This window comes from Saimiri boliviensis, chromosome 9 (genome assembly GCF_048565385.1).
Source record: "Saimiri boliviensis isolate mSaiBol1 chromosome 9, mSaiBol1.pri, whole genome shotgun sequence".
NCBI lineage: Eukaryota > Metazoa > Chordata > Mammalia > Primates > Cebidae > Saimiri > Saimiri boliviensis.
Window position 1 is genome coordinate 41606221 of NC_133457.1, and position 9604 is coordinate 41615824.

The window sequence follows — 9604 nt, forward strand, 5'->3', positions numbered from 1 at the left end:
ATTATATGAAAATTTCAGGAAAAAAAAAACAAAAACCAAAAAAAAAAACCCACAACTCTCTTCCCCCTGCCTAGACTCTACTAAGATAAACAGAAACAAACAAAAATTAAAATTCAGCCAAAATGAAATCCATGGATATGTAGATTTTTATCTATAACAATAAATAGAAGACAAATAACTTTTTCACTTAAAGAATCTTAGGAAATTTTAACTGACTTCTAGCTTTTCCACCATGCTGGGCCAGTATTAAAGGTGAAAATTCCAAAAGATAAGCATGGTAAACCAAAGCAGTTTGCATTTGTGAATTTCAAACATGAAGTATCTGTTCCTTATGCAATGAATCTACTTAATGGAATCAAACTTTATGGAAGGCCTATCAAAATTCAGTTTAGATCAGGAAGTAGTCATGTATCGCAAGATGTCAGTTTGTCATATCCCCAGCATCATGTTGGAAATTCAAGCCCTACCTCCGTATCTCCTAGCAGCAGGTATGAAAGAACTATGGATAACATGACTTCATCAGCACAGATAATTCAGAGATCTTTCTCTTCTCCAGAAAATTTTCAGAGACAAGCAGTGATGAATAGTGCTTTGAGACAAATGTCATATGGTGGAAAATCTGCTTCTCCACCTCTGGATCAATCAGGATTTTCACCATCACACAGTCATAGTTTTAACCAGTCTTCAAGCTCCCAGTGGTGCCACGATACCCCATACCCCATCCTCACAGCATAAAGTCAGAATGAATTCTCATCCCTACCTAACAGATAGACATTATAGCCAGGAACAGTGTTACTCTGATCATGGGTCTGACCATCATTACAGGGGAAGCAGAGATGATTTCTTCTATGAAGATAGGAATCATGATGGCTGGAGCCATGACTATGATAACAGAAGAGACAGTAGTAGAGATGGAAAATGGCGCTCATCTTCACACTAACACACGTTAAAAGGACATTGTTTTTTTAGGGTCATTTTAGGCCCTTTAACTAAGTGGATAAGGAAATAGTTTGTTGAAAAACTGTACAGAGCAGCTTTACAAGTTGTCACATTTCTTTATACATTTCTTAAAGCTACAATTTCATAAAAAATGAATTGTGGTTTTATTACAGTAATAACCTTTCACCTCAGGGTTTTATGAAGAGGAAAGGGTTTTATGGAAAAAAAAAAAAGTGCTGCAATTCCTAATCGTTTTAGACACTTTAGGAGGGGGCAGGGTTGTGTGATAAAGCAGATATTTTAATTATTCGTTATCTATTGCAAGAAATTTCTTGCTAGTGAATCAGATTTTGGTGTACATAATAGAAAACATCCAAGTTGACAGTCTAAAATGGCTACCAGTGTTTTGTTAATAAATTCAAAAATACAACTTTTCAGTGATTCATTTTACTAACATTCTATTTGAGAAGGCTTTTGGTTAAGTTTGGGGATAAAGGCATTGCTTAACTTCTTAGATAATTTAGATATAAATTCTGTGACATGCTCGTGAGCTTTACCCTAGTTGAACATACAAGTATAGATCTGCACATACTGTTTCATTCTAAAATTTTAGTAATTGTTCATTAAATCACATTCGAGGTATAATAAGTCACTCAGGAAGTTGAAATGTCTCTACATGTATGTTTTTACACTAAAAATAAAGAGTTAGCATAAATCCCCTTTTCAGGAAGAACAAAAATGTCAGTGCATAGTTAGATAAAATGGTAAAATGTTTTACTGAAAGCATACTCCTTTGGAAAAAGATTCATGAAGCCTTTAAGTATTGCCTCTATTGGTCAAACACTAAAAATTTTAACATTTTCAAAGTGCTCAGGATGTGTACAAAGACACATTTAATGGAGATTGTACAGGTAGCTTTTTTGTTTGAACCTTTGAGAGAATCTAATCTTAACATTTTCTAATTTAAAAATTTTAAAATCTTGTTTAACAAAAACTTTTATGCATTAAGATGCTGTTTTCCTTTACAGAATTGTTTACAAAAGATCATTTGTTGAAAAATAAGGATCCTTTTTAATGCCAAAAAATAAAAAATAAAAAGCAGACTTTTTTCTGAGGTTTAATTGCTCCTATATCGTGATATAATCCCTGTCTCTTCTGGTTTCACAACACCACACCCCACACCTTTCATTATCCTTGATAATGAAAGCCGTAGGAGGGACTTTGATTTATTTTGTTTTATTTTGGGAGGTTTTTCTGATTGTAATATTTTGTATGTTTGTTTTTGTTTTTTTTGTTTGTTTTGAGACAGAGTCTTGCTCTGTTGTCCAGGCTGGAGTGCCATGGCATAATCTCGGCTCACTGCAACCTCCACCCAGGTTGAAGCGATTTTCCTGAGTCAGCCTCACGAATAGCTGGGACTACAAGTGCACACCACAATGCCACCGGCTAATTTTTGTATTTTTAGTAGAGACAGGGTTTTACTATGTTGGCCAGGCTGGTCTCAAACTCCTGACCTCAAATTATCTGCCCACCTCGGCCTCCCAAAGTTCTGGGATTACAGGCGTGAGCCACCATGCCCAGCCTTATAGTTTTTAACTTTAATATTCTGAGATCATAATTTCTTAGCAATTCAGACTCCCAAGGGTTCCTAATTGCAATGCTTTAAAGATTCCAAATTAACTCAATTTTATATAACAAATAAGGAAACTACACATTCCAGAGACAGGACTATAAGAAAGAGTGTGGGGATGAATAATAGGACAGAGATATTCCAAAACAACTAGCCAAGACAATGAAGATTCATTATATAAATCCCATGTCATTTAGCTAGGCAGGTTTCTGATTGGGGTCTAGAAAATGAGCAAGAAGGGTAGAATAAAACCTTTGCTTCTTAGATAGCTATCAACTGTATACATATTTCTTCTAGACTAACACATTCTAGATCTCTCTCTCCCTCTCTCTCTCTCTCTTTCTCTCTCTCTCTTTCTCTCTCTTTGTCTCTTTCTCTCTCTTGTAAGGGATCAGAGGGATGGGGGATATTACCATGATATTTTCTCAAGGAACGCTTTTTGCCTAGCACCCACATTACCTGATTATACTGCTTTGTCTCAGAAGCCTGTCCACAGGAGGCTATGACAGCAGAGTATGTAATCCAATGGAAGGTCAAGGGTTCAGTTACACTATTTCCATGGTGATTCTCAGCCTGATCTATACTCAGCACTCACCCTAAATATAAAAGAATGCAAACTGAAGTGATTCAGAAACACTTAGAAGATGATTTGCCAGCCACTAAGACGCACAAAAATGGATCAAGTGCCGTTTAGCCAAGAACACTAATTCCAAAGCACAGGAAAGATAAGAAAAGTGAGAGAAGCCACCTCTATTCAGTGAACGGAGTAATTATTCCATAATATTTTATCATTGTTTTTTCTTAAAATCATCAAAAGGGCTCAGTTAGACAATGGAAAATTATACTTGTAGCACATGTTAACGTAGCTTTTAGCAAATATAAACACATACAAAACCTGATTCGCATTCTGATCTGAAGGTCATGCAAGTCTGTAATTTACCTACTTGAGTTTTTAATGCATAGACTAATTTGGAGCCCTGCAATTCTCTCTTCATATACTCACTATTTACTGGAACCTATTGTTAATCCAACAAGAGACTGAGCATGTCACTAAAAAAGTCAAATGAGTTAAGACCCTGCCTTTAGAGTTTATTAGTAATAATAGCACTAGAAAAATAACTACAGCTTCAACTTGTCAATTACCTCTTTTGTTCCCAGCACTGTGCCTAAGGCTTTGCACACAAAGCCTTATTTAATTTTCCCGTGGACTCTGTGATGTACCTATTATTATCTCTGTTTATATATAAAGAACTGAGACTCAACAGGTTTTGTGCCCCAGATCTCTAAGGCTCTGAATCCTGGCCTTTTTTTCTACTATTCCAAACATCTTTCATTAACTTTTACTCTAACCAGAGAGATGAGGTGAGACATATGATTGCATGTAAGTAGGCTTTGCAAACCAATGATTACAGTTGTGGTTCCATTAACATTACTATCTAAATCTCCATAGTTCTGGATTTTGTGTGACACTGCTTTGATTTGTTGACAAATCAGCCCTTCTTGTTGCTGACTAGCTAAGGCAGGAGTCTGTTGCCCCAAGCTCTTACGGTTCCACAGCTGAGAAGCTGAATTCCTTTCCAAGTCATTTTGGCCATTGATCCTCTGTAGGTACTGGTGAGATGAGAATCTGTCTTGCCTGACATTGGTAAAATTGTAATACTGGACTTCTGGTTAATGAAATGCATGCTCAGGTACTTAGAAAGGAGTGTGCTGATGTCTAAAACTTACTCTGAAATACATACAAAATTAGATGTATTAATGGATCAATAGATGAATAGATATGTAATAAAGTAAATAAAATACAATGTTAATTGTAGACTGTACGCCATGGGTATGTAGATGTTCGATATAAAACTTCTTCAACTTTTCTTGATATTTATAAATTTAAAAAGTAAAACATGGAGAAAAATTGCAGTAGTTTTACTGTGCTTCAAAACCAAAGAAACTCAATAGTCAAGTTTGAATAATTAAAAAAATTTCAATTTGTGACATATTTGGTTTGGGATAGAAGAGAGTCTCACAGTAAGATGTTTACCCCCCACCCCACAAAGTATTGTAGGAGTGAAAGAATTTTTTCCATCCCTCTTCCAAAGTTTTCCTAAGTTGGATTTATAAAACAAACTGAAAATGAACAGATTAGCAGGAAAAAAAGGTATGCAAATGTGTTTATGTGCATATAAAGGTGGGAGTCATACAAAACGGGTGAGATCAAAGAAGAGCCAGAGGACTGAAGTTTTATACTATCGAGTTCCAGAAAGAGTAAGGGCTTGGATCCTCTGGGAGTGAAGGAAGGAGGTGGTGTAACAGGTGATGAGAGAGTAAAGGGAGAAAATCATGGCAACCAAAATCTGTCTTGTGAATACCAACAGAAATCTTGCAGGTAACCTCGGAGCTACCCTCAAAAAGAGCAAGTGGTGGCCTGTGGTAAAGTGCTTCCATCATTTAAAGTGTTGGACTTTTAATTCTTTGCCTTTGAGTTATTCTAGGCATGAATAAGAAGGACTGAGAAAAAGCTTGTTTACATCTACTGTTTACTTCATTTCACTAATATAGATTTACATATCTTCAGATGCAAAGCTCCCCACAAAAAAACAGATTTTCATGGTTGTTCTTGTGTTTGCAGCCCCTTTGAATAGACACTCAAAACAAGCCAAATAAGTATATTTTGGGGTTAAATATTCTGGTTTCTTTCAGTATTATGAGAGTGTTCCACAGTGAGCAGATCTGTGCAAACCTACCCCCAAAGGCAAAGGAGCTGAGAAACTGAAGACAGACATGGACAAATCTAGTTTTTTAGAAAGAAGCATTTAACAGGATTTAGAAACAGAAGTGATGTCTCAGATGTGCACGAGAAAGCGCATTACCGTACCCGCAAATCAGAAAATATCCCTTATATAGCAAGCTGTTAGATTGAAGACATGTGAAGCTGGTCACGTCTTTCTTGCAAAATGGTGACCGCTGTGGAGGTTAGATAAGCGTGTTTATGGTGGGGTATCTATGCCAAGGGCATTGCTTGCTGTGAACACTGAATTACGCAGGGGTTAAACTTGGTCCTCCTGGCAGTTTTGCTTTAAGGCGGCCTCACTCTTACTATGCAACACACTGTTTTCCCAGAAAGGGCGAATCTGCTTCTTTAATTCCCAGATGCAGCCTTTTTCACCTAGGGCACATACCGCCTCAAAGGCTGAGTTGAGTTCAGGTGTCTACACATGCTACTCTACCGTAGTCCACAGTGTTCTTGAACTCTGTTCCTGGTCCTTCCCTATTGTGTCAGCTATTTTAGGGCACATTTTATCATAAGGCCTCACTGTTTTTTTCTTTCTGTAATATACCTTTTATTGTGAGCACCCCAGTCCATACGATATTTGAATACATCTGAATTCCATGAACGGGGAGGGGTTGAGGTCCAAGTGTTCTTGGGAGGGGGGTCCTCAGACGCCTTGTAAATCAGTGGTGGTGAATGATTAATCAGAAAGGAGATGTTGCTATTGAACATTTCTTAGGAGAATCTGAGTTCCAGTCTTCCGCAGATAAAACAAACTGTTAACACCAGTAGAAAAATGGACAAAGAACTTGAAGGGCAATTCACGATGAATAATATTCAAATGGCCAATATACATACAAAAGGTGCCAATGTCTTAGTCATTGGAGACATAAAAATTAAAACCACAATGCGAAGCTACAATGTACCACAATAATATTTAAAATTGAAATTATAACATGAAATGTTGGCAAGGATGTAGAAAAAGTGAAAGTCTCATAAACTGCTGGTGGGAGTGTAAATTGGTACAAATAATTTGGAAAACTATTTGGCCATGTCCACTAAAACAGAACAGATTTGGGGGGCTCAGAAGACAATACCCCCAAATGAAGATCTCAGAAGTGGCCTTAGAAGCAAGTTTCTCTCTGTCTTTCTGTCCTCCTGTCTCTGGCCCCTCCATCTTCCCCATGGCTAGCCATAGAAACTAGAATCCCTCTTTCCCAGGATGAGTCATAGTAACCAAAATCCCATTTGCCCAAAGGCAGCCAGAAAGCCTAGAAATACTACTCTAACTTTTTCTCCACCTTCCTGTGTAAAAACTGGCCAAAATTTATTTGACTTACTTGATTTTAGGTCATAAGACCCCCATTCTAGAGAGGGTCCTGCTGCAAAGAGAGGCCAGGACAAATCCAGAGAGACAAGCATTGCTAAGTTTCCCCACTCAGTCTATTAGTATTAGATCTTATCCTTTTGGTCCAATCATATTGCTACCCAGCTGTCTATACTTTGTTAAACCTAAGCATAAAAATGGACTGCTTTCCCGTATCTTTGGGTATTCATCTTGAAGGCTTCCATGTCATGTAAAAATATGATATAATATGTTTTTGAGCTTTTTCTCTGACTAATCTGCTTTTGTCAGTTGATTTTCAGCAAACCGTTAGAGGGCAGAGGGGATGTTTTCCAGCAGCCCTACAGAATACAAACTTGATTAATTAATAATTACATTTTTATCTGTGTATCAACAGAAATGCCCCCATATGTTCACCAAATGGAATTGATCATTACATTTTTAGCTATATTTCAACAGAAATGCACCCATATGTTCACCAAAAGACAAAGGCATGTTCATAGCAGCATTATTCATAATGGCCCCAAACAGAATGTATCTCAAATGTCCATCAATAGTAGAATGGAGAAATTAATAGTGCTATATTCATATAATGGAATTCCATGCAATAATGAAAATGAGAGAACTATTGCTACATGCAAAAAGATGGTTGGATCTCACAAAACATAACATTGAGCAAAAGACGTGAGACACAAAAGAACATCCGTGGTTTGCTTCCATTTATGTAAAGTATGAAACAGCCAAACTTATCTGTGATGTTATAGGTAAGGGGAATAGTGTCATTCCAACGAAGAGGTAGAAGTAGGTGGTGAATGGTAACAGTGAGAGAGTTTACAGTGTTTGTTTTTTGAACTAGTAGTAATTGCATGGAGGCACTTACCTGAAAAAAAAATTAACCTGTCCACTTCAGTTCTGTACATTTCCAAATATATGTTATATTTCAATAAGCTGTTGAACATAAGTCCTAGGCCAGTAGTTTTATTAAAAAAAAAAAAACTGGTAAGAATCCAAATGAGGGTATGTGCAATCATCAGAAGAGGCTGCAGGACTTGGTTGGCAGGGAAGGGGATGTGGAAGGACTCTAAAAGGGAAAGTGTACCTGCCCCTGGATTTCCCTCAGGGTTACAATGTGATACAAACATGTATTTCTCAACCCTTTCCAGCCAGGAGTGGCAATGTTCCCAATGTTAACAATGTATACTTTTGAACATTAACATTTTCATTCATTCATCAAGTGTTTTTTGGGTGCCAACCACGTACCAGACTGTTTTGGGTGCTGAGGATATAGCAGTGAATAAAGTCCTCTGTTCTGCTACAGCATGGATTCTACTAGAGGAATCAGACAATAAACAAGATAAATAAGTTTATATATAAGGATTTGCAGTGATAAGTGCTGTCAGTTGAAAGGTTAAATAACAGATGCTGTAACTTAAATACATTTAAAGTGGGTTTTATTCTGAGCCAAGCTTTAGGACTAATCATCTGAAAACACAGACTCAACACAAACCAAGAATGTGTCTCTGAGTGGGCTACACAAGACACACTATTTGTATATTTCTCCTACTTAGAAATGGGATAACGGGGTAGTGAAGCAAAGGTGATAGTCTTGCAATTCTGAATTATGCTCATGACATTACAGAAGATAAACTAACATCTCCCTTTTGGTTTAAATCTTTCAAAGAAAGACTTGAAGACCAAATAATATCATTTGAAGGATTCAAAAATGACAGATCACTTTAGTTTAGCATCATATGGTATAAGTGATCAAATTAGAATTCTGAAATGAATTCTAATTGTTCCATTCTTCACCCCTATATAGAGTGCCATCATCTGATTCGTCAGAGAGAATGCAAAAGCTCCTGTATTTCCTCTGGGGGTTTGAAAGCCTCTTGTCTTATGCTAATATCTCTTAATTTCACAGAGAAACAAGATGGTCATTGCAATTAAGATATTTCCTTAGGAGCTGTTTAGATGTGATGATATGCTGTTGCATAGTCAGTGGTATTTGTAAGAGGACTTGAGGAGTTGCGCAGAAGAATATTAAATTTGATGTCTGATACAGTTTCAGTGTGTGTCCCTGCCCAAATCTCATGTTGAAATATAATCCTCAATGTTAGAGGTGGGGCCTGGTGAAGATGATGGAATTTTGGGGGTAGATTTGTCATTAATGATTTAGCACCATCCTCCGTGGTACTGTCCTGCTGGTAGTGAGTGAATTCTTGTGAGATTTGGTTATGTAGAAGTGTGTAGCCCTACCCCTTTTGTTTTCCTGTTCTTGCTTTCACCATGTGATTTGCAAGCCCCTGCTTTGTCTTCCCCCATGATTGTAAGCTTCCAGAGTACTCTCCAGAAGCAGATGCCAGTATCATGTTTCCTGTACAGCCTGCAGAACTATGCACCAATTAAACCTCTTTTCTTTATAAGTTACCCAGTTTCAGGTATTTCTTTATTGTAATGCAAGAACAGCCTAACACAGAAGGTTGGTACTGAGGAGTGGAGCATTGCTATAAAAATACCTGAAAATGTGGACGCAGCTTTGGGATTGAGTAACAGGCAGAGGTTGGAAGAGTTTGGAGGGCACAGAAGAAGACAAGAAGACAAGGGAAAATTTAGAACGTCTTACAGACCTAAATGACACTAATAGAAATGTGGACAGTGAATGGTAACTTATGAGATCTTAGATGGAAATGAGGAGCTTATCAGGAACTGGAGCAAAGGGCACATATTATGCCTTAGCAAAGAGCTTGGCCGCATTGTGTTCATGCCCTAAGGATCTGTGGAAGTTTGAACTTGAAAGTGATGATTCTGATATCTGGTAGGAGAAATTTCCAAACAGCAAAATGTTGTACAATTTAGCTGCACAATAATTAGTCAACAGCATCTGGTAAGATTCTTTCTATGAGGTTCAAGAGATTAGCTGATGTCT

General features: G+C 37.4%; 1 pseudogene; it reads left to right on the top strand.

The window, feature by feature from the left end:
• Window positions 1-241: 241 nt before the first annotated feature.
• On the top strand, window positions 242-940 carry LOC120368323 (RNA-binding protein 7 pseudogene; annotated as a pseudogene).
• Window positions 941-9604: the final 8664 nt, after the last annotated feature.